At 41.1% G+C, this 26,572-nt stretch overlaps 1 protein-coding gene across 1 annotated transcript in view; it reads right to left on the minus strand.

The window, feature by feature from the left end:
* The window catches only part of LOC126425265 (fasciculation and elongation protein zeta-2), a 428,469-nt gene that overhangs the window by 140,568 nt on the left and 261,329 nt on the right, over positions 1–26,572 (minus strand). The window lies entirely within an intron of this gene.

The following is a 26,572-nucleotide window of genomic DNA, read 5'->3' on the forward strand; positions in this document are numbered from 1 at the left end:
TGAGACTAATGAATGAGAAAGTAACAAATGAAATTCTTGTAGAAAGCCTACGTTTATGGAATGTACAGTAAAAACTTGCCAAAATTGTCACCACGCATGAAGATCTGTCTCTGTGTATAAGTGACAAGCAATGCAAAGAAGACTTGTAATTGTGTGTGCTGGCAGTATTTGTTAAACAGAGTAATTGAATTTTATATGCTTAATATGTTGTCTGCAGTTTCATTCAGAAATTGTATTTATTCTCAAATTGTTATTTGAATTAAATAAATGTGTTTTTAAACTAACAGTTTTTTATAAATAAAGTATAAAAAACAAGGTTCAAACCATAACGCGTTAGGTTTTTTTCATATGCAACTATGAAACAAATTCTTAGTGGTTGTCACTTGTGATTGTTGATATTTTTATCCATTCAATTAATTTTTTTGAACATTCAATGTTGTGATTTATGTTGTATGCGTTCGAAGGTATTAATCAAAGAATATTTAAACTTTCCACGGCTTTTATTTAATTTCTATATAACAAATACTTCTTGATGTCTCCTAGACTACACGTGGATGGTTAAGTAAGTTCTATTTTACCTGGGCCGTTAAGGGTTAATCCTATTCAAATGGCACATTCACGAGTACGGTTTTACCTACAGCTTGATAGGTTAGCAAAAGAAGTATTTGCGTGTAATGGTTACTCACGTTGAATAATGAAAGTAACGCGTAACGAACAGTTTGTAACGGGCGCATGCCTCGACAATGCCGAATACATGCGGCAGGAAATTTAGGCGTTTACTTTCACAGCCGCAACGATTAGACTCGGCGTACAGCACGAATTGGGGAACGCGTGTTCTTTTCCAAAGGAACAAAACCGGCATTCGCCTGAAGAGCTTCATGGAAACCTAGATATGGCTGACAGAACGGGGATTTGAAGCGCCGTCCTTCGGAATGAGACTGAACTGTCTTCAACCAGGGCGCTTGCTCGCTCTGTCCGCCACAGAAGCGTTACTTCATATTTCTTATGCAGCCCGCGAACACCTGCAGCGAATATTCGTTTGGCTCCGGTGTATTGTGGTGTAGCCTCTGTTGTTTGCTAACAATCCCGACTCGCCTGTTGAGCGTTTTCGCTGTCAGCAGACGTTGCGCATACGTATACTTATCCGTGTTGACGAACATAGTCGTAGCTGCTAAAATGCACCGCGATGTAAAAAGATCTTCACGTAATGTCGACACAGGCTTGCCTAACATCCACAGCTATCTCGATTTTGGTTCTCCGTGATTTTGCCGAAATCATTCCAGACAAATGGTGCCGTAATTCCTACTGACATGCCATAGCTTCCTTTGTTATTAAGCTCTCACGTGCTACACATTTAATACACTATATGTAATATACTATAACACAGTATATTTATTTATGCTCTGCATTCTTATATAAAGACAAGTCGTTGTTCAAACTTGTTACAAAAAAATTTCGAAAAGTACTTGACCAATTTACTTCAATTTTTTACACGATACCCTAATGAACATTCGAACGGACATAGGCTATAATTTTTTGTAAAACATGTAATACAGCAATATATCTGTAATATATGAAGGGAGAAAGTTGTTACCAAAAAATATCGAAGAGTTCTTGACTGAGTTACTTCAAATTTTTACATGATACTGTGCTGAACGTCTGAACATTCGGACGTTACATAGGCTATATCTTTTTCTTAATATGTACAATATATGAATACATATGTAATATACAAAGGTAAAAAGTCATTGCCAAAAATCTCGAGAAATTCTTGGCCGATATACTTCAAATTTTTACACTTTACATTCAGATGGACATTGGGTACATATTTATTTTAAACAACAATGCACAGGTTTTCCACTAAAATCGACCGTGGGAAAAAAATGCTGGCTGTTCTCTACTGTGATAATTTGCGGTTTTGTTTTCTTTCTTGCATTCAGTTTAACTACGTTAGCGGGGCATTTAAACCAGTAGACAAACTCTTCCTCCTATACATATTCTTTCTCGTCATATATATTTTTAAACTAAAATTTTGTACACAACGTTGTGCTGCTTCGTTTTCTTCCTCGGAGTCTATTTTCACATAGAACAGGAAAGTTGTATTTAAGACTTATCGACGTATGATTAGAATAATACTACGGAATCTGAATTTGCAATAACAATGAACGAGGCTCAGGGTCATGGAGAGGGGGGAATAGGATTGGGGGGGAGGGGGGGGAGAAGGGGACATGGATTGTAAAAGGTGGGGGGGGGGGGGTAAAAAGGACAGAGGGAGGGAGGTAAAGGTAATTAGCACACAGGTCTAATTCCCATACATATTTTGCAATTGCAAAGCATTTCCTGGTTCGCTAGTATAGTTGCAAATATCATATGCAATGCTTACGTTGAGAAGCTTAGCAAGTTAACATGATTCTGACCATTTTAAAACTATACATTATTTAACGCCAACTTGCAACATGCCTGCATATAACTACGCAGCGTTGAAGGAATATTCTGCAGAAAATTTCACAAAATCTATTTCAGTACTTACGACATAAAGTTGTAACAAGCGAAACCTATACGTTTTGATCTATGGAATGAGAACTACGAAATCCGCCTTCAGCACAGGAGAATTCAGACCAAGTGGAAAGCCTGTCAATGAATTGCAACCTACTGAGCGGATTAAAGCGGTTTACAAAATTTTAATACCTTATTGAGTGAGTTTCTAGATTAAAAATCCGAAAGAGATTGCTTTATGAAAACATCCAGTAGCCTGCCTGACATTCCGACTGAAAACGAGTAGATTAATGTATCTTAAACAGGACAGGAAAAAAGTTCTGCTTCAAAGTGACTCATTCTACACAGCGATGAATGCTGCATTGAAAAGCGTAGTACGATGTTCATCCAAATATGGTAATGAAAGGGAATTCCGTTAAAAAAGAGTGATAATGTTCTTTATCTTTTGAAAAAGGATTATGACAACAACTGGAAAGATGATACTTGTTTGGGCTTTTACAAACACCTCATTAATCCTGAGACCGGAACCGAAACTGAGAGCAGCGTTACTACTGAGGTAGCATGTGAACCAATGATTCAGCCTCCTGCTCCCCATTTTTCAAAATTGTGTATCTAACATTAAAATGTGTTACGCTACACAAAAACATGTTCCAAGTGCAGAGTGTAGTGTGAAATATTGTAAAAGTAACAATTATAGCTGCAGCACACAAATGAAGTTATTACACACATCTTTCTTTCAAAAATCTCATTGTCCTTTTATGTTTGTATTCAAAGCTCTCTGGCTGCATATTTATGTTTTAAAATGTACATTATCCGAACTGTAACGTGTTATAGGGATGTAGTCTTTCGTCCCCCTGTTCAGTCTATACATCGAAGAAGCAATGCCTAAAACAAAGATGAAAGGGTGTCAATGACAAGATTCGCTGATGACATTGCCATCTTCATTGAAAATAAAGAAGAATTACAGAACCTGATCAGCGGAATGAACAGCCTAATGAGAAAAGGATATGGATTGAGAGTAAATCGAAGAAAGACGAAAGTAATGAGAACTAGCTGAAATGAGAACAGCGAGAAACTTAACATCGAAACTGGGCACCGCAAAGTAGATGAAGTTAAGAAATTCCGCTACTGATGGAAAAGCAACAAAAAAGCACACAAGTACAGGTAAATAGGCCATTCCTGGGCAAAAGGTGTCCACTAGTATCAAACAAAGGCCTTAATTTGAGGAAGAAATTTCTGAGAATGTACATATTGGAGCACAGCATTGTGTAGTAGTGGAACATGGACTGTAGGAAAATCGAAACGGAAAAGAATCGAAGTGTTTTCCACAGAATCGACGACGAAAGGAATATATGGAAAACACTGACAAGAAGAAGGGACAGGATGAGAGGTCCTCTGTGAAGATATCAAGAAATTACTTACATGGTACTAGATGAGGTGTAGAGAGTAAAAACTGTAGGAGAAGGCAGAAATTGGAATACATCCAGAAAATAACTGAGGACGTAGGGTAGTATTGCTTCTCTGAGATTAAGAGGTTAGTACAGTACGGGTTTGGAAACGTACAAGAATAATTCTAAATACAACGAAGTATACATGACCTAAAAAAAAAAAAAAAAAAAAAAAAAAAAAAAGAAAAGAAAAGAAAAAGAAAAACGGAGTAATACCGATAAGCAGGAAATTTTTTATATCTTATTCTCATTTTCCGGCAAATTTAGAAAACTGAAAACTATGGTTTCTGATTCTAGAACCCTAGAGCGTGGTTATTTCATAAATTTCTGGGCTATTCACTTTGCTCACAATGCTTTATTATGTCGTCAGTCACACAAATAAGAATTATTGGGCACTTGCATTGATAAATCGGCAAGTAAGATATATTCTCCTATGTGCTATAAAGACCAGCCTTGAATCTCTGAGTAATTCTTTCCAGCAATTAATTGAGTATGCTTGCATAAGCGCAATTTGGTGACACTGCTAACCGTAGTCGTCCGCAGCGGGAGGGGGTGGGAGGGGAGGGGGTGGGGGGGAACCGGAGTACCGATTTTTTACGCATTACAAATTGCCGTACACCATAGATAACCATCATTTCTGTAGGACAGATTAGGTTTTTTGTGTCGTTTATAACCGACACGTGTCGAAATCAACTCAATTGTATTTGAAGCAGTGGTTCTACAGACTTTTGCAATAATTCTTGCCGTTGTACTGTGTATTTGGGGCTGCAGTTCTATAAACTTGTCTGTCGAATCCCGAAATTTGAGTGTGATGCAATAATTCTTGCCGTTGTGCCATGTTAATGTCAATGGTCGTGCTTTCTCTGTTACGTATAAACAATTGCCATGCCAAACGGTCAAGCACTCCCCGCGATAACACGTCTGACACTCGTTGGTCTGTGAGGCTATCGCTATCAAATAGAAGAAAAAAAGGAAGAATTCGCTTTATCACATCTGTCACGAAAACAAGAGGCTCGGGTTCTATTCAGCGCGGTAATTATCTTCCCGTTGCTGTTTGTTACAGTGTACGCCATCTATTAGCATTCTGCAGAAACTAAGCTGCGCTGTTTCGCCGACAGATCGCGCCGTATGCCACAACTTCTGCGCAAGCATCTCGCCGCCAGTTTTTCGAAGTTGCGCAGGACTTCCATTCACAGTTAGCAACAAGAAACGTCTTTTTGTGAATGAAGCCTCATGTTGGCAAGTTGGCAAAACCAAGTACATCTACTGTCGCCAAGTCGTGTTCCATATGCAAACAAACTGAACTGTAAAGCAAGGCAAAACCGCGTAAGTTGGGCGGTTTCCATGACTACGCGCGCTCACTTCCTCCTCGACCCAAATTAGGTAATCGCTGCAGGTTGACGGAACATGTGTCACTGGCAAACTTGCTATCTCAGCAGCCGGTCTTTACCGACTTGTCAAGCAGTTAAGATTGCCGCCGACCTGTTACAAAAAGGAATTTTCCATTCAGTAGGACGCTGGGTCCAATTAGCCGTTGCACGTTATCAGACAAGCGACAAGTGTAGGCTTTTAGGGCATGCAGTAAGCGATGCGTCGTTCGAAATCTGCCCCTTGAGTTCCAGTACTGATTCCTTCCAAGGCTGCCGCATTACACAGGAATACCTTACAAATTTTACAGAAATTATCGGTGCACCTTTAACGTATGTCTGATTCTTGAACTGTTTTCTGTTAGGTTTTGTACTCATTTCTGCATCTACATATGTACTCTGCAAACTATAGTGAAGTTTGTGATCGAGGGTACTTTCCCGATTCCAGTCGCGTATGGAGCATGGGACTAATGACTGCTGAAATATCTTTTTTCTTTGTCGTTGTTTCATTCTCCTCGCCTCACGAGGGCAGGGGTGTACTGTCAGCAGTAACAATTCGCAGCTGAACAGTCCAGTCAACGGTTTTGGAAATTTAAAACAGTATTTTTTTAAATTCGTGTTAGGAAAATTGAACATTTTCTCAAAATAAAATACAGATGTTTAGTCGGATTGGGTAAAAGTAAAATACTGACTTGTTACTTGTTTAAAATTCTTTCAAAGAGAAGAATAATATTATGAGTTTACGCAGACTGCCATCGATATCGCTATTATGTGACTGTAGGTTTTTAGGTGGTGTGTGGTATGGGCTCTACACGGTGGTTGTGATTAAAGTGCGCCGTCCGGGGTGGCAGAGCGGTTCTAGACTCTTCAGTCTGGAACCGCGCGACCGCTACAGTCGCAGGTTCGAACCCTGCCTCGGGCATGGATGTGTGTGATGTCCTTAGGTTAGTTAGGTTTAAGTAGTTCTAAGTTCTATGGGACTGATGACCTCAGCTGTTAAGTCCCATAGCGCTCAGAGCCATTTGAACCATTTTTGGTTAAAGTGCAGCTAATGAGAAACATCCTGTGTGGGCTGTAACTGTTGTACAGGAGCGAAACTTGGAACTGTAGCATCAAAAGTAATTTTCTCCGAAAATTTTTTGTTTTAAAATGACATAAAATAAATGATATTTAGTTTCTGTAAGTGTTTTATTAAACCATGAACTATTGAGTCATTGAGACAATTGGTACTGCTGATTTATAAACCACCTTCTTACGATGAATGATGTAGCATTTTTAAGTGAATCGCATTTACAAAGTATGTTCCCTCTGCACCACTCCTCTCCGTAGTGAGACTTCGTTCACCGACATCCTGCACCCCTATTTGAAATCAACTAACGTATTCTAAAATATGTACAATGCAATTACTGTTTGCAAGTCGATTGCTGGATACGTTACTTCTGGACTGGCAGGAACTGGAAGACTTCAGGATGCCAATGCGTCTGACCATTGCCATTAATAATAATAATAATAATAATAATAATAATAATAATAAAACCTGTGGAGGCCCGGGAAAAGAATAGGCCTCTGGTATATTCTGCCAGTCGTAAAAAGCGACGAAAAGAACAAACCGCTAATGGGGCTAACCCCCCTTTTAGTGTGATTAGTTGGTTCAGGACAGAACTAATGAAGCCTCGGGCAAGCGCTGTCATGGTCGGGGACGACGCTTGAACCCTGTGCCTGTCCACAATGGTAACTACACTGCTAGCCAACTGAAAACTGATTTAAATCCAAATAGAGGTGTTTCGCAGGATATGCTTCCTGCAACCACCCTAGAAGGAAAACAAAGACAGAGGATGAGATGAAGTTAACCGACACCTCATGTTCTGTTATTACCAAACAACAAACTTAGGAACCAACACAACTGGATACAGATCACAAGTATACACAACATTTATTACCAGATACTCAGAATTAAAAATTTTAACAGAACAACGACTAGCTGATCAGATCCGTGTAATAATCAAAAATAACAGGATACCCCAGTCAGAATTAGAAAACATCAAACAACAAGTACAACAAATACTGGAACAAAATAATGTGCAATCAGAAGAAGAAGAAAATACAGTAATGGACTCAAACATTCCAGAGCAAACAAACAAAGAACAACACGCATCAATTAAACAATCAGAGGAAAACGAAATCTTAAGACAGCCACCAGGACAAGCACAAATAGAACACGAAGTGACACACATGTTAAATATAAATAAATTAATAAAACAACACGTTCTCACATACAAGTATGCACCACAAAATGTACTGGAGAATGATGAATACAAATTATACTGGAACAGAACCATTATAACAGATAAAACAACACCACATAACAAACCTGACATCATACTCACCAATAAAAAGAAGAAATTAACAGAACTAATCGAAATATCCATACCCAATACAACAAATATACAGAAGATAACAAGAGAAAAATTGAAAAATACATCCAACTGGCTGAGTAAGTCAAGGACATGTGGCATCAGGATAAAGTTGACATTATACCAATTATACTATCAACTACAGGAGTCATACCACACAATATCCACCAGTACATCAACTCAATACAGCTACATCCAAACTACAGAAATCTGTAATTATTGATACATATTCAATTGCCCGTACGTTCCTAAATGCAATGTAGCGTATATCGTACAGTTAAAAGGAAGTCACGCTTGGTCAAGGTCCTCGTCACTTTCCATTTTTGACCAGACATAACGTCTGAGAAGAGAAAGAAGAAATAATAATAATGACCTTGCAATCCTCACAAATAATAGAAAAGAAGCCACTAACGCCATAGAGAAGTTACACGAAATTTCACGAAGAACTGCCCTGCAAATTTCGTATGAGAAAACCCAGTACATAGAAAGAGTGCCACAAGACAAATTGCCTATTGTGACAACCCATGGGAAAATCGTACAAGTACCACATTTTAAGTACCTGGGAGAAATCATCCAGCCATCAGGGATCAACCTAAAGGCCAATGAGGAAAGAATAAAAAAACTACAGAAGCATATAAACTCACGTGGAACTATTATAACAAAAAGTCCATATCCATTAACGCAAAATTGAGGCACTACAACACTGTCGTACTTCCGGAGGCACTGTATGCATCTGAAACAACACAAATAAGTGGGCAAACTAAAATCAAAGGAATAGAGAAACAAGAAAGGAAAATTCTCAGGAAAATTTTTGGCCCGATACAAGAGCAAGGAATCTGGAAGAAGAGACCAACATCAGAATTATATAAATACACAGACATGATTACGGATACAATAAGGAAAAGAAGAATGCAGTTCTACTGACATATCTACAGGATGAATGAAAACAGAATTTCAAAGCGAATTCTTAAAGTCATCAACTCAGGCAGGGAAAAAACAAAATGGATAAAAGAAGTTGAAGAGGACCTCAGACAAGCACACATAACAGTAAACGATGCAGAAAATAGAACTGCATTCAGGAACATCATCAAAAAACATAAATTTGACACCACAACACAGAAGAGACCAGGATGCAAATGGACAGCGGAGCGAAAGAAACAACACAGTGAACACATGAAGAAAATTTGGGCTCAGAAAAAACATAAACAATCATCATAAAGAAATTCAAGCTCAAACGCTCTCTTTAAATGGGAATAATCGAAAATAATAATAATAATAATAATAATAGAAAATCGTGAAAGAAGAATTGTGAGGACAATTCTTGGACACAGGAAAATAACAGATGATCAAGGCAAGCCTGTATACAGACTAAAAAGCAACAAAGAAGTGTATACGAAGTGCAGCAAAATTACAGACGAAATTAGAAAAAGAAGATGCTCCTTTTATGCTCACATCATGAGGATGAACCCGAATAGGCTTACAAAACAAATATTTTCGTACATCGCAAATCTAAAAAATAAAAATGTATGGTTTATCAACACAGAAAGAGATCTAAAAGAAATGGACATAGATCAGGAAACAATATTTAACAGAAACCTTTTTAGAAAAAAACTGAATTCATTCACGGGTTTCGGTGTGAAAATTAAGAAGACTTGTGGAACTAAATGGTCTGAAGAGAGAAAAGCCGCCTTCAGCGCAAGAATGAAAGAAGTGTGGACTGAGAGAAAGAAGACTTCCCAGAAGCGCAAGAAATAACTGTTTTCACGGTCTTTAACGGCCAAATTTGTATAATAATAATAATAATAATAATAATAATAATAATAATAATAATACACTGTTCAGTCATAGTGTTGTGACCACCTGTCAAGAGCCTTTTGGCGCGAACAGGTCCTACAGGTCCTCAATGGGTTTAGTTGTTGGGAGTTTGGTGGCCAGGGGGGTACGGTAAGCTCTTCGAATCAAGCCAGTACACTGTGAACTGTACGACACTCTGCATTATCCTGCTGGTAGATGTCATCGTGCTGAGGAAAAACAAAATGCGTTTACATGGTCCTCAAGGACAGATGTTGATGCATTGTGCCTTCGAGAAAGAAGAGGTCACCCAGTGAATGCCACGAAAACGTCGCCCAGTCCATAGCGGTTTCTCCGGCCTGTGCCCTTCCTACGATTGTTGCAGGTTGTTTGCTTTCAGACGTTTCACGCCGTACACGTGAACAGCCATGGAGAAAAAAAATGTGATTCATGTGAAACGGCCACCCATCGCTATTCAGTGTGCGTCCTATTGGGGTACAGGCGAGCAAATTCCAGCATTCGTCGGCGATGAACAGTCAGCACGGGTGCACTAACCAGGCGCATGTTGTGGAGGCCCGTATGCAGCAACGTCCACTGAACACTCGTTGAGGAGACACTGGGAAAAATGGAATCACTCTGCAAAGGAAACTGTTTATAAAATTCTCGTGCGACCCATCCTGGAATATTGCTTATGTGTGTGGGCCCCGTACCAAATAGAACTGTTGTTGTTGCGGTCTTCAGTCCTGAGACTGGTTTGATGCAGCTCTCCATGCTATTCTATCCTGTGCAAGCTTCTTCATCTCCCAGTACCTTCCGCAACCTACATCCTTCTGAATCTGCTTACTGTATTCATCTCTTGGTCTTCCTCTACGATTTTTACCCTCCACGCTGCCCTCCAATACTAAATTGGTGATCCCTTGATGCCTCAGAAAATGTCCTACCAACCGATCCCTTCTTCTAGTCAAGTTGTGCCACAAACTTCTCTTCTCCCCCATCCTATTCAATACCTCCTCATTAGTTATGTGATCTACCCATCTAATCTTCATTATTCTTCTGTAGCACCACATTTCGAAAGCTTCTATTCTCTTCTTGTCCAAACTATTTATCGTCCATGTTTCACTTCCATACATGGCTACACTCCATACAAATACTTTCAGAAACGACTTCCTGACACTTAAATCTATACTCGATATTAACAAATTTCTCTTCTTCAGAAACGCTTTCCTTGCCATTGCCAGTCTACATTTTATGTCCTCTCTACTTCGACCATCATTAGTTATTTTGCTCCCCAAATAGCAAAACTCCTTTACTACTTTAAGTGTCTCATTTCCTAATCTAATTCCCTCAGCGTCACCCGACTTAATTCGACTACATTGTTTTGCTTTTGTTGTTCATCTTATATCCTCCTTTCAAGACACTGTCCATTCCGTTCAACTGCTCTTCCAAGTCCTTTGCTGTCTCTGACAGAATTACAAAGTCATCGGCGAACCTCAAAGTTTTTATTTCTTGTCCATGGATTTTAATGCCTACTCCGAATTTTTCTTTTGTTTCCTTCACTGCTTGCTCAATATACAGATTGAATAACATCGGGGAGAGGCTACATCCCTGTCTCACTCCCTTCCCAACCACTGCTTCCCTTTCATGCCCCTCAACTCTTATAACTGCCATTTGGTTTCCATACAAATTGTAAATAGCCTTTCGCTCCCTGTATTTTACCCCTGCCACCTTAAGAATTTGAAAGAGAGTATTCCAGTCAACATTGCCAAAAGCTTTCTCTAAGTCTATAAATGCTAGAAACGTAGGTTTGCCTTTTCTTAATCTAGCTTCTAAGATAAGTCGTATGGTCAGTATTGCCTCACGTGTTCCCATATTTCTACGGAATCCAATCTGATCTTCCCCGAGGGCAGCTTCTACCAGTTTTTCCATTCGTCTGTAAAGAATTCGCGTTAGTATTTTGCAGCTGTGACTTGTTAAACTGATAGTTGGGTAATTTTCACATCCGTCAACGCCTGCTTTCTTTGGAATTTGAATTATTATATTCTTCTTGAAGTCTGAGGGTATTTCGGCTGTCTCTCACATTTTGCTCACCAGATGTAGAGTTTTGTCAGGACTGGCTCTCCCAAGGCCGTCAGTAGTTCCAATGGAATGTTGTCTACTCCCGGGGCCTTGTTTCGGCTTAGGTCTTTCAGTGGTCTATCAAACTCTTCACGCAGCATCATATCTCCCATTTCATCTTCATCTACATCCTCTTCCCGTTGTATAACATTGCCCTCAAGTACATCGCCCTTGTATAGACCTTCTATATACTCCTTCCACCTTTCTGATTTCTCTTCTTTGCTTAGAACTGGGTTTCCACCTGAACTCTTGATATTCATACAAGTGGTTCTCTTATCTCCAAAGGTCTCTTTAATTTTCTTGTAGGCAGTATCTATCTTACCGCTACCGAAATAAGTCTCTACATCCTTACATTTGTCCTCTAGCCATGCCTGCTTAGCTATTTTTCCTGTCGATCTCATTTTTGAGACGTTTGTGTTCCTTTTTGCCTGCTTCATTTACTGCATTTTTATATTTTCTCCTTTCATCAATTAAATTCAATATTTCTTCTGTCACCTAAGGATTTCTACTAGGCCTCGTCTTTTTACCTACTTGATCCTCTACAAATAGAACTAACAGGAGATATTGAACGTATACACTGAAAGGGCAGCAGAACGGTCCCAGGTTTGTGTGACCCAGAAGACTGTTGTAGTAATAGAAGTAGTAGTGGTAGTAGTAGTAGTAGTAGTAGTAGTTTCACAGATCTGTAGATCTCTTTTACAAAGAAATTTGACGTGTCTTGGTATCAAAATCTAAGAACAACAAAAATAACATAGTTCATGTACACACAGAGATTTCAAAATGACAAGGATGGGATAGGTAGACGGGCGTGGCCTTACGGTAGGAACCATCCCGGAATTTGCCTGAAGCAATTTAGCGAAACCGTAGAAAACCTGAAACTGGATGGTCGAATGAAAGCGGGAGACTCCACCATCCGCAATACAACTCCACTCTGAAATAGTGCTACATCATTTCGCTTATCCCTAGTGTAAAATACTGTTTTACGTAGAAGTCATTTAATAAAGATAAGAGGCTAGTGCCACACTGTTCATTCATTTCTCACTCCCAATCACTGCACACACTATACACACATTGTTTCGTGACACTACACACATTATCAGCTGATGCCACGACCATTTTCTCCACCACAACTTCTCATTTGCTAACCTGAAAAAAGTCAGCATTCTTCTATAATGAGTGAGACGTTGAAATACATTGCATGGCTTTGCGAGTAAATTTTCCCAGAAAAGGGGAAAGAACAAGGAAAAAATTTAGTGTGTAAGTGTTGTGTGGAATGCCAGATATTTTATTATCGTTACTATTATTCGTGCTACCTCTATATATATAAGTAATTCTTAAATGTATAGACTGTTTGCGTTAACAGGTACATTTTAACTGTCTGTTTAAATAAGTTTGGTTGATCAAATCTTTAATCTCCTTTGGTAATTTGTTGTACAGTGTTATTTCTTGGTAGAATATGCTGTTTTGAGTTTTATGTTTTTCTTTCTGGGTAAATGTAAGCTGCTTCTATATCTTGTTCCAGCCTCATGGACAGGGCTGTTTGTGCAGTAATTATCAATGTCGTTTTTGATGTGTAAAACTGATTGGAAAATGTACTCAGCGTTTTGAAAAGATTTTCAAAATGAGCTCGACTACTATTTTTGGTTATTACACTTATGGCCCTTTCTTGCAGTTTGAAAACTGTAGCCGACCGGTGTGACCGAGCAGTTCTAGGCGCTTCAGTCTGGCACCGCGCGACCGCTACGGTCGCAGGTTCGAATCCTGCCTCGGGCATGGTTGTTTGTGATGTCCTTAGGTTAGTTAGGTTTAAGTAGTTCTAAGTTCTAGGGGACTGATGACCTCAGATGTTAAGTCCCATAGCGCTCAGAGCCATTTGAACCATTTTTTGAAAACTGTATTTATATTTTGTGTATTTGATCCCCAGAAAAGAATGCCTTAGCTGAGAACTGCCTGTACACATGAATAGTATGTAATTCGGAGACAGTGGCTGTTAGGGATGACAGGACTATGAGGCCATAAGGTGCTGATGACATTCTGTTTACCAGGTATCCTCGTGTATTCACACCACTTCATCTGAGAATCACTATTCATTCCTAGAAATTCTGCACTTGTTACAGTGTCTGCAGATGTGCCATCTACATTTAATTTAATAGTGTCATTTTCCCCTCTTCAAAGTGAAATTTTTGTCGCTTGTTTTCATTACGTTCAATGTCACTTTATTGTTTATTGACCAATTGTGAACTTCCTGTAGGGTTTCATTTGCTTTCTGGGCAAGGAGTTCTCCTAATTTCTCAGTGACTGTAATATTTCTGTCACCAGCAAAGGGAAGTTTTTCCCCATGACTAATACAAGTGGGTAAGTCATGATTAATTTGTATCAGGAACAGTATTGTTCCTAAAATGCCAGCCCGAGGAAGTCCTGCATTAATGTTTTATTAAAATGTTAGACTTATTTGAGGTATATCTTATATCTACTCTTTGTAACATATCTGCTAGATGTGATGGGAACCAATCATTAGCTACCTGTAATTCCTAATGCTTCTAGCTTATTTCGCATAATCCTACGGTCAACAGTATGAAAAGCCTTATAAAGATCTAAAAATGTACATGTGACACACACGTGTTTGCAAGAGCATCAAGTACTACTTTTATGAATTCTGCTGTGGGTAATTCCATAGGTACGAACAGTTCGGGTCGGGAGCCTATTTGAGATTGTAAATGCTGTCTAAAGGAGCCCTCACATGTTCAATAATATTGTCAAACTGTCATTATGTTGCCGTATGAGGGCGTGTATTAACGTGTTGCCAATATTAGAAATATTGATGAGCAGTATTGACAGACCTCAAAATATTCTCCGCATTGTTAATACACACTGAATGTGTGAGGTCAAATATTGACAGTTTTACAATACAGTATTCTCCTTTCAGATGTTGACAGAGCTGCAGGAACCAGCCACGAGGCGTTAGTATGCACTCTTTACTTTGTCAATTCGACATTGTGTGTGTCATACCTCAAATTCAGTTTTTAAAGAGTCTTTTAATACAAAAAGGTATTTAATAGGTTTATGCAAGGGTAATCATTGTTATGTGCCATTTTAGGATTGATATGGAGGATTTTCTCTGACAGTGCTTACTTCATTAACTTGAAAATGTAGGATAGATTGTCGTAGTACACAGCTCCAATTCCGAAAAATACGTCATATATCTGCAGCGACTAGTAAGAGGTCTGCGAAATGCTTGTCAACTTCACCAAATTATCACAAACCGTAAAAAAATGTGTTGTATTAATTGCCTGAACAGGTCGTTGCCAGGCAGATACGATTCCTTCACAGGTTTCCACAGCATATTACTAACTGTGCTTGCTGATATTACAGAACAATACTTGGAGCACTAGAATGACCTGTCTTTCGGCAGACATCTCTTTCCGACAGACTGTCCCCCTTATTAAGGTATATTGCTTCTCTGTTTTATCTCGTGTTAACAGTAATAACTCCTCGTTCAAGCAGGACTCATCGAAAGATAATTTATGAAATCTGTTGGGTATATGCTCTGATGTCAGTCAGTAAAATAACATGACGCCAGTCGCTCCTTTTTTCCAACCATTCTTGGATGCGTTTCCTGTTTTTCGTTGTTTTCTGTTGCTCGCATGCAATAGCAAATACAGTTGCAGCACGTGCTTTCTTTTGGGTGCTCCACATCTTAACCTTGTACATCGCATTGTCAGTTCACAATTTTTGTCAATGTTATTGACAGTGTGAGTTCCCTTCCTTACGCTGAAGATTTGACAAACTAATGTTGTCAGTAAGTATTGAGCGTATGGTGTTTACAGCCTGTAATTATGTCTCCAGCACTGGGAGAGGAAACGTGAGGCAGACCAGTGGGCCTGGGACGGCGCTCACTCGTGCTCGGCCGCCATCCGCACACGCTGGCAGTGCCAACCTTCCGCCAAGGTCGGGAAGCCCGTGGCCCACGCGCCGTGACGTCACGCGCTCACGCCTCCGTTATTGGGTTAAGCGCGTAGGCGGAGCCAGCTGCCTGCCACTCCAGCAGCGCGGGTCCGCGGAGGGTTACGAAACTCGCTGAGTATGGCAGTACGCGTGTAGTAGAGATGGGCAAACTGAAACACGTAACTGTTTGGAAACAAGTGAAACAGTGCAATGTAATGTTTCGGTACGCTGTTTCGAAACAATGAAACAGTTTGTGTTTTGTATAATAATAATAATAATAATAATAATAATAATAATAATAATGGCGTGTGACGAGGGCCTCCCGTCGGGTAGACTGCTCGCCTTTCGATTTGACGCCACTTCGGCGACTTGGGGATGAAATGATGATGATTCGGACAACACAACAAAATCTCCGATCCAGCCGGGAATCGAACCCGGGTCCTTAGGATTGACAGCCTGTCGCGCTGACCACTCAGCTACCGGGGGGCGGACTTTGTGTTTTGTAATCTAATAAACCTACACATTTTATCATCTTGAATGTCTACTGTATAAGTATGTCCATGTAAACACAAATGAGGCGCGAGATCGCTAATCATATCGCAGAAAGTATGAAACTATCACTTAGGCGTATTGGCAGTTTCGTATTTGCTGCAGCAAATGCACTGCTTTTGTGTCGTGTGACTTTCATACTTTTCAATTGGCTGAGGACAGCCATAGCTGAAGACAGAAGAACCACCACGAACGGAACTGGAGATTCCCACATTCTGTTAGTATGGGTAATATACCCATCCTGCTAATTTCCATGCACACAAAGGGAATCATTGTGGATAATAGGCACAGTGACTATAGACTCACAAATAACGCCAAATAATTCGAATAAATAACAAAATATAACAGAAAAAATTTTGTCTTTCAAGGTGTTTCGAACCGTTACTAGAAATTCACCCAGTCCTTCCCGTTCACCATTACACTATAGGTGATATGTCAAACAGATTGCTTGGTATTATACCTGCATTAAAATTATGTATATGTCTAATAACTGTCACTCTACGCCTTTTTTTATTCAAAATGTTGTAGGCTTACTTGCCTTTCTTAATATGATTACTGTACATGAACAGAGATGCGTATGTTATAAAAAAAAGGGTAATTTAACTGAATGATTTTCACATATTTATTATTTTGAATGTGAATAGATTGCGTTGTTTTATTGTTTGGTTAGTGTTTATAAAACAGATGTTACGCCATTTCGGAATAGGACAGTCAGCTAGAAACGAAGCTTTATTTTCGGATATCTTAAGCTTCATGCTATTGCCTGTCAAAAAGATTTCGACACTCTTGAAATTGTTTCATGAAGTGGCATGTTGTGTTTCAGTACCTGTGCCGAGCCCGAATCTCGTCCGACACAGAGAGGAATGAAACATCAGTGTCGATACATTTAGTCCGTTCCAAGCACAGGTGGACTGCAACAGTCTTAATTTGAAACAACGATACGGTTTCTGTGTCTGGCTCGAGATCGAATCTGGCGGAATGAAACATCACTGTTTCGAAACAGTGAACCACAGCCGTTCCTAAACAGTGAAACAGTTCCACGTATCGATGCACTGTATCGAAATATAGAAACAGTGGCCAAGTCTAGCGTGCAGTCTGCGAGCCACCGCACGCCGCTCAGGACATCTCACATACAGCAGCGCTATCGCTTCTTTTGGTTACTAGCTGCTCGGGAGTGAATATATTCCAGTCTTCTAACAGTCCATCTCATGATTTCTCCACACTGTGTCGGCCCCTCCCTCACTCCCTCTCTTTCCGTCTCCTCATCCCCTCTCTCTGTCCAACTGTTCCTTCCCCTCTCTCTGTCCGTCTGCTCCTCCAACCCCCCACCCCCCGTCCGTCTGCTCATCCTTCCTCTGTCCATCTCCCCCCCCCCCCCCTCAAATTCCATCTCCTCCTGCCCCTCTTTTTATCCATCTCCCCTTCCCCCGCCTTAACCTGCTCCTTCGCTCTCTCTGTCTCTCATCACGTCCTCCCCCTTCTCGCTCCACGTTATGACTCTCACCCCAATAGGAAGCTGGAAGTTCTTACTCCCACCGTATTCTTTCCGTGTCGTAAATAATACCAGGGTAATCCCAAAAGTAACGTCTCCTATTTTTTATAAGTACATAGAACTGTTTATTTCTACAACGGTTTACATCAGTTTACAGCTTGAACATTTAACTATTTTTCGACGTAATCACCATTTCTGTCGATGCATTTTTGTATACGCTGTGGCAGTTTTTGTATGCCCATGTCATACCAGCTCGCCGCCGTGCTGTTCAGAAAGTTATGAACCTCTTCTTTCACCTCGTCGTCGGAACTGAATCGCTTTCCGGCCAAATGTTCTTTTAACCTAGGGAACAGATGATAGTCACTGGGCGCCAAGTGAGGACTATAGGGTGGGTGGGTGATTATGTTCCACTGAAAGTGTTGCAGGAGAGCAACTGTTTGCCCAGCGATATGTGGGCGAGCGTTGTCATGGAGAATGTGTACGCCCTTGCTCAACATTCCTTTCCTCCGGTTCTGAATTGCCCGTTTTTTCAGAGTCTCACAGTACCTGTCAGCGTTAATTGTCGTCCCAGCGATTCAGCTCCGACGACGATGTGAAAAAAGAGGTTCTAACTTTCTGAACAGCATGGCGGCGAGCTGGTATGACATGGGCATACAAAAACTGCGACAGTGTCTACAAAATTGCATCGACAGAAATGGTGATTATATCGAAAAATAGCTGAATGTTCAAGCTGTAAACTGATGTAAACCGTTGTAGAAATAAACAGGTCTATGTACTTACAAAAAAAATAGGAAACCTTACTTTTGGGATTACCCTCGTATTTGTACAAAATTTGGTCGAAGTCGCTCAAGGGGTTTAGGATGATTTTCTTATCTGTGCCTTTACCCGCGTACGCACATCTCAAATCTACACTAACGGAAAAAAAATCGCAAACGGAGAAGGAGTTGTGCGACATGAACGACATCGTCGGGTGACAACTCCAGCAAATAGCATTACCCGTCCCTGTACTGACCGACCAAGTGCGACATGCTTGGAACTCCATCGCACAAACTGACGTGCGGCACCTGTACAACATAATGCACCTGCATTTGCATGCTTGCATTCAACATTCTGGCATTTACACTGGTTATTAATGTACCAGCATTTCACATTTGAAATAAATTATCTAGCACGTATATTAACCTATGATCTTTCAATGTTAACCTCTTCAATATGCTACTTAGATAACTGTATTCCCGAAATTTCTTTACCGTACATTAATTATTTTTTCGTATTTCGACTTTTTTTCTGTCGGTGAGTGTGTTCGAAATTTAGTTGAAATCATCCCAGAGGTTTAAAAAAAAAATTTCAAATATGTGTGAAATCTTATGGGACTTAACTGCTGAGGTCATTAGTCCCTAAGCTTACACATTACTTAACCTAAATTATCCTAAGGACAAACACACACACCCATGCCCGAGGGAGGACTCGAACCTCCGCCGGGATCAGCCGCACAGGCGATGACTGCAGCGCCTTAGATTTTTTTTCGAATCTCGTTTTGATCGCTTTTGTTCGTTGCATCTGCTCGGGGCGGACGTCGTAAGACATCCGTTATCGTTCGTTGTTGATCGATTAACTCAGTTTTTTTACTACAGAGCGCAGCTAACCCTCTGACTGAACACGCTGAGCTACCGTGCCGGCATATGATGATGAAAGACACACAACACCCACTCATCTCGAGGCAGAGAAAATCCATGATCCCGTCGGGAATCGAACCCGGGACCGCGTGCGCGGGAAGCGAGAACGCTATCGCAAGACCACGAGCCGCGGACATCGCTCGGCTAATCCCGCGCGGCTCCAGAGGTTTAAAGATTAACTTCTTACCCGTGCCTTTACCCGCGTACGCGGATGTTAAATACATTTCATACATATTTAACATATTTTCACACGTATTTGTATAGATATTTCGGCTGTATCTCTAGCGAATTACAACATGCAGTTTTATTTTCACACAACTCAATCTTTAAGACGCCGTATCCCCCGCACTATGCATCGTACAATTTTATAACTTTGCAGGTACAACCAGTGGTACATGTGGGTACTGTGTATGAACTGTGTTGTGAACAGAGTCAGTAGCAAATAAGTAATAAATTCAAACCTCATGCGTGGTGCTGCAGTTTTTCGCGCCTATCTTTATTTACGACGTCGTATCTTGTGAACTGTATGTCGTACAATGATATAATTTTGCCGGTACAGTCAGTGGTATGTGAATAATGTGTCCAATATATGTTTCGAATGCAGTTTGTAGTAAAGAAGTAATCAATTAAAACGTCACGCTTCATGCGGCAGATTTACTGCAAAGAGCAGCGAAAAAGTCGTTAAGAGATAGTATTTTTTCCTTTCGTCCTTTTGTGGGGGTTGTCAGCGAGAAAAGTTTTCATGAAGGTCTGAAATTAGGTGCCAAGTTTGTTGCAAGTCACTAAGTGCACTGCTTCTCAAATAATGCGCTGCTTTTGACCCACCCCCCCTCCCCACTCATTTGACACGTAGGTGGTTGTGTTGACGTATAGCAGAAGGACGAATATGAGTATAGGAGAAATAATTATTTAATTTTTTTAGATTATAATACATTGAATGAATAAGCACGATATTTATTATCAATTCTCCTTTCATATTAACGAACGCATTTTAATTGTCTTTGATCTCTGACTTGATTTTTGGTTAAAGTTATGTCATGGATAATTGTTGTTCCTAGACTTTTTACTAACGGCTTTACTGTTGAAACATCATTGTGGGGCTAGCTATATGGGCGATATCCGAAAGCCATTAATATTTTTTTTTGAAGTAGATAAAAGTACGATAATCACTCAACGTATCTGGAAGTAACCACCTTACTGAGTGTACCAAGCACTGACACGATCACATCGACGAATATTGAGATGTAACGCACGCAAGCAGTATTCAGCTCTTCACTACTCGTGCCGTCCGCCCCCGGTAGCTGAGTCGTCAATACTAAGGGCCCGGGTTCGATTCCCGGCTGGGTCGGAGATTTTCTTCTCTCAGGGACTGGGTGTTGTATTGTCCTAATCTCCATCGACGCGCGAGTCGCGAAGTGGCGTCAGATCGAAAGACTTGCCACCCGGCGAACAGTCTACCCGACCGGAGACCCTAGTCACACCACATTTACATTTACTACTCGTGCCGTGGTGAATTATACCGCTATAGTGAATGTTCGGTAAAAGGACTGGGGCACAGCTCCGTGTTTTCCTGTGGAAAAATGTTAGGAAACTTTTTAACAGCACAGAGGCAAGTAGAAGTCTTCCTGTATGTGGTGACAGTATTTTCTTCACGGCCACGGACGTCTGAAAGCTGAGCCTACGACAGTGGTCCGTAAGGATGCTGTGAGGATCTCAAGTCGACGGACGGAAGCGAGCAAGGCGGGGTAGTTCCGTATTTTACCGATGAAGGCAGCCGTAAATTGTTAGGCGTTTGTTTATTTACCTCTCGTTTTTTCCGGTCCCTGTTTACGGCGACGTCAACAGCTGTGTTACCGGAGAAGCCACGGAGAATGTGGGATGGGGTGATGTGGCTTCAGTCAACAACATCCATCGTGGTGACGATGGGGGGGAACGAGAGTGGGGGCGCACATCTTTTTTTCTGTTGCCTCCGTTCAGAATGAATGGTGTGAGACAGGAAAATTCACACGGAGAGCTCAAGGAAGAGGATAGCTACAGGGCCTTTGTTCATTCCCTACATGGGAGATATGAGCCTTTTCTTACGGGGGGGATGTATGTAAAACTGGTCAAAGACGTTTAATTTTTTGCCACCAGATAGTTCTATAGCATGTTAGAAATATCGTCTCCAACTTTCAGTGCTTAATCGTGCTGCAAATGATGTAAAAGCCATCCTGTTTCAACCAATACGCAGTACCATGACCCATTTTCTACAGGGCTCTGTCCTTGTTTGCGATATTTTGTTACTTCCTGCCATCAATGAAGACATCTGTAGAGTATAGAAGCCTGTAAGCCCATTTACGATGCGCTTAATTACGATCTACAGAAGAAGTTCACACACGGTGGAATAAAAAATCCGAACAAAAGCTTTAATAACCTCATTTAGAAGAGATTCCAGAAGAAGAGACTTTTCTGTCTACTGTTGTTAAAATGTCCTCCTATCACGCCTGTCTGATATTCAGTGTTGATAACACGGGAAGAATCAGAGCCCTTATGATACTGTGCAGGTTGCTTCACTTAAAACCTATTGAAGAAGAGTGAAGATGTGCGTGTCGCTAGTTCTGAAATATTAGTGAAGGATATGCCAAAAGGACTCTCTAGAAGGGTCAGAACATGAAGACCAAAAGATCCTAACGTGTGGTCACAGTCAACACTAAGGTATTTCTTTCTGGCATTAGTACAAACAAAATATTTTTTCTGCATTTTTCGCAACATTCATTTTGCATTGCATAACGAACATTTTCTGCTGAACCATTGCAGACGAGAAGATGAAATTTGCTGTAGACTTTATATACTCGTATACAATAACACAATTTCCTGTGGTATAACATTTTTCAAAATGCGTTACTGTAAAATTTATTTCATTGCTATATTAGAACAAATAAGCCCTTGGTCACAAATATTAAGTCAAAATTGGCCAGGTTTCGACGTTACTATGATCGTCGTCTTCAGAATTGGACTAACTGTTCTAAAACATATTAAGTATATAATACATTAATAAAATTAAAGTTTGTACTGATTGGAAAAAGATGCAGTACTTACAAGTCACATATTAAAAAAGATTTAAGCCGTAAAGGCGACGTCATGAATAGTTGTAAGTAAGATGGCGAGCCGCTAAGGGCTGCTCGTTCTTCAGTGAACAAGGGTTGCAGCCCTTAGCGGCTCGCCATCTTACTTACAACTATTCATGACGTCGCCTTTACGGCTTAAATCTTTTTTAATATGTGACTTGTAAGTACTGCATCTTTTTCCAATCAGTACAAACTTTAATTTTATTAATGTATTATATACTTAATATGTTTTAGAACAGTTAGTCTAATTCTGAAGACGACGCTCATAGTAGCGTCGAAACCTGGCCAATTTTGACTTAATATTTGTGACCGAGGGCTTATTTGTTCTAATATAATTCTGACACGGTCACTGAACCTTAGCAGCTATGTTCAAAGTTTTATTTCTATTTTTTATTTCATTGCTCTGTATCACACACATAAATTTAAGAAACTGTTGCGTCAGTTCTGAGACCTATATTGAAAAATTGGTACACAGATTTGTTTGTTTAATTACTAAGAATAACCTATGACATTCTGAAAGTGGTAAGTGAAGTAAGCATTGAGAAAATGTTCCTCATGGGATAGTATGAGTTACAGAAGTATTCAGCAACGTTCTGATCAAATTATTTGACAAAAAAAAAAAAAATGAAAAAATCCGTATTATAGCCAATAACATAATGACAACATGTCCAAAATTTGGTTCAGGTATCTCTCAAACAGTATTAGCTTGTGCATGATCAACTAGAACATTATGATCATCCACTTACTATCGATTTTAACCCTTCCATGCGGCAGCAACGTCATATGGCGAGGAATGACTGCTAGTCAGACACAGGCGCGGTGCGTGTAGTATGAGTGAGCGTGAATGACTGTGTGCAGAATGGGGAAGGCGCGCGATCTATCTGACAAGGGGACCTCCCCATCGCACCCCCCTCAGATTTAGTTATAAGTTGGCACAGTGGATAGGCCTTGAAAAACTGAACACAGATCAATTGAGAAACTATGAAACTATGGAACTATGAAAAAAGTAAGCAAAATATACAAACTGAGTAGTCCATGTGCAAGATACGCAATATCATGGATACTGTCAGCTCACTAGCGCCGTGGTCCCGTGGTTAGCGTGAGCAGCTCCGGAACGTGACGTCCTTGGTTCAAGTTTTCCCTCGAACGAAAAGTTTAATATTTTTATTTTTAGTTTATGTGACAAACTCTTATGTTTTCATCACTTTTTTGGGAGTGATTATCACATCCACAAGAAAACCTAAATCGGGAAAGGTAGAAGAATCTTTTTACCCATTCGCCAAGTCTACAAGTTAGGTGGGTCGACAACATATTCCTGTCATCTGACGCACATGCCGTCACCAGTGTCGTACAGAATATATCAGACGTGTTTTCCTGTGGAGGAATCGGTTGACCTATGACCTTGCGATCAAATTTTTTTCTGTTGCCATTGAAGAGGCACGTCCTTTCGTCTACTAATCGCACGGTTTTGCGGTGCGGTCGCAAAACACAGACACTAAACTTATTACAGTGAACAGAGATGTCAATGAACGAACGGACAGATCATAACTTCGCGAAAATAAAAAAAGTAAACTTTTCACTCGAGGGAAGAGTTGAACCAAGGACCTCTCGTTCCGCAACTGCTCACGCTAACCACGGGACCACTGCACTGTTGAGCTCAGACTATCCTTGACATTGCTTATCTTGCGCATGGACTACTCAGTTTGTAAATTTTTCTTATTTCTTTCATAGTTCCACACAACTTCTTCCTGTTTTCTCGATTGATCCGTGTTCAGTTTTCCAAGGCCTATCCACTGTGCCAACTTATAACTAAATCAGAGGGGGGTGCAATGGGGAGGTCCCCTTGTGAATTTGACCGAGGGCACATTGTGAGGCCTCCGGCCCGGCACGATAATTTCGGAAAATGCACGACTTGTCGGGTATTCGGGGAGTGCTGTTTTGAGTGTCTTCCAACACGGGACGAAAACGAGGCGAAAGAAACCACGTCCAGACGTAGTGCGGTTCTGCGGCCACCCCTCATTACAGATGTTCGACGTCGTAGGTTGGGCAGACTTGTAAAACAGGACAGGTGGCGAACTGTGGCGGAACTAACATCAGACTTTAATGCTCGTCAGAGTACAAGTGTGTCTGAACACACAAACGACCGAACACTCCTCACTCCGGCCGTTGTGCCCGAGCAGTTCTAGGCGCTTCAGTCTGGAACCGTGCGACTGCTACGGTCGCAGGTTCGAATCCTGCCTCGGGCATGGATGTGTGTGATGTCCTTACGTTAGTTAGGTTTAAGTAGTACTCAGTTCTAGGGGACTGATGACCACAGCTGTTAAGTCCCAAAGTGCTCAGAGCCATTTTTGAACTCGTCCATGGCACCGGGCAGGGAGTATCGTACACTGGTTGCAGACACCCCTTCATGACGATCGTGCTTACTGACAGTGGCATTTTTCAACAAGATAATGCACCATATTGCAAGGCCAGGAGTGCGACGAAGTGGTTCGAGGAACACATTGGCGAGTTCCAGTTGATCCGCTGGCTCCCCAAGCTGCCAGATCAGACCCCCATCGAACACATATGGGGTGCGACTGAACTCGGCATCACAGCTCATCGTTGTTCTAGGCCTCACTGCTTCCGTGCCATGATGCGTCGTCGCTATTATACATGCCAAAAGTGGACATGTCCGCTGTTTAGTAGGTGGTCATAATATTTTGGCCGATCAGAATAGGTACCAGTGTATTTTCTCATACTTCCCGCATTGAGGGCTCTGATGACTTCGAAAGAAGGCCTCTCTTCAGTAAGAACGAAGACAGCGTCTAACGTCCGATTCCACAGCTAAGTGATCAGAGGGGCGGATTTCCATATTGAGGACGCGGGTTCGATTCCCGCTATTCTTTGGTAGAAGGATTGGAACGGGGTGCACTCAGACTCGTGATGCCTGTTGAGGAGCTGCTTGACCCAGTGGTAGCGGCTCCAGGTCGCGAAAACTGATAACGTCCGGGAGAGTGTGTGCCGACCTCCTACCCCTCCATATCGCATCCAATGACCCCTTTGCAGAGGAGGACACGGTGGTCGGTCGGTACCGATAGGCCTGTAGCGGCTTTTGGATGGAGTTTAGGTTTACGATAACCAAGTCGTTTGACACAGAGGACAAGCAGCGACTGGAGAATGGAGGGGACGTATATCACTCTTCTCCTATCAGAGGAACCATCCCGACACTTGGCTTAAGAGATTCAGGGAAACCACGGAAAATCTAAATCTGGATGGATGAATGCGGGATTGAACTGCTGTATTTCCGAATGGGAGTCAAGTGTCTTACCGTAGCACTATCTTGCTCTGTGGTTGTTTGGAACACACGCGAATCGACTGACTGAACACACCTTCCGGACTTTTCCATTCCGTGCCAATCAAAGACTTTCCGAAGATGATAGGACCGCTGTTGTTTTCTATCTACATAAATGATCTTTTGGATAGGGTGGATAGCAATGTGCGGCTGTTTGCTGATGATGCTGTGGTGTACGGGAAGGTGTCGTCGTTCAGTGACTGTAGGAGGATACAAGATGACTTGGACAGGATTTGTGATTGGTGTAAATAATGGCAGCTATTAATATAGATAAATGTAAATTAATGCAGATGAATAGGAAAAAGAATCCTGTAATCTTTGAATACTGCATTAGTAATGTAGCGCTTGACACAGTCACGTCGATTAAATATTTGGGCTAACATTGCAGAGCGATATGAAATGAGACAAGCATGTAATGGCAGTTGTGGGGAAGTCTTCGGTTCATTGGTAGAATTTTAGGAAGATGTGGTTCATCTGTAAAGGAGACCGCTTATAAAACACTAATAAGACCTATTCTTGAGTACTGCTCGAGCGTTTGGGATCCCTATCAGATCGGATTGAGGGAGGACATAGAAGCAATTCAGAGGCGGGCTGCTGGATTTGTTACTGGTACGTTTGATCATCACGCGAGTGTTACGGAAATGCCTCAGGAACTCGGGTGGGAGTCTCTGGAGGAAAGGAGGCTTTCTTTTCGTGAATCGCTACTGAGGAAATTTAGAGAACCAGCATTTGAAGCTGACTGCAGTACAATTTTACTGCCCCCAACTTACATTGCGCGGAAAGACCAGAAGGATAAGATAAGAGAGATTAGGGCTCGTACAGAGGCATATAGGCAGTCATT

Source organism: Schistocerca serialis, chromosome 10 (assembly GCF_023864345.2).
Source record: "Schistocerca serialis cubense isolate TAMUIC-IGC-003099 chromosome 10, iqSchSeri2.2, whole genome shotgun sequence".
NCBI classification, from domain to species: domain Eukaryota; kingdom Metazoa; phylum Arthropoda; class Insecta; order Orthoptera; family Acrididae; genus Schistocerca; species Schistocerca serialis.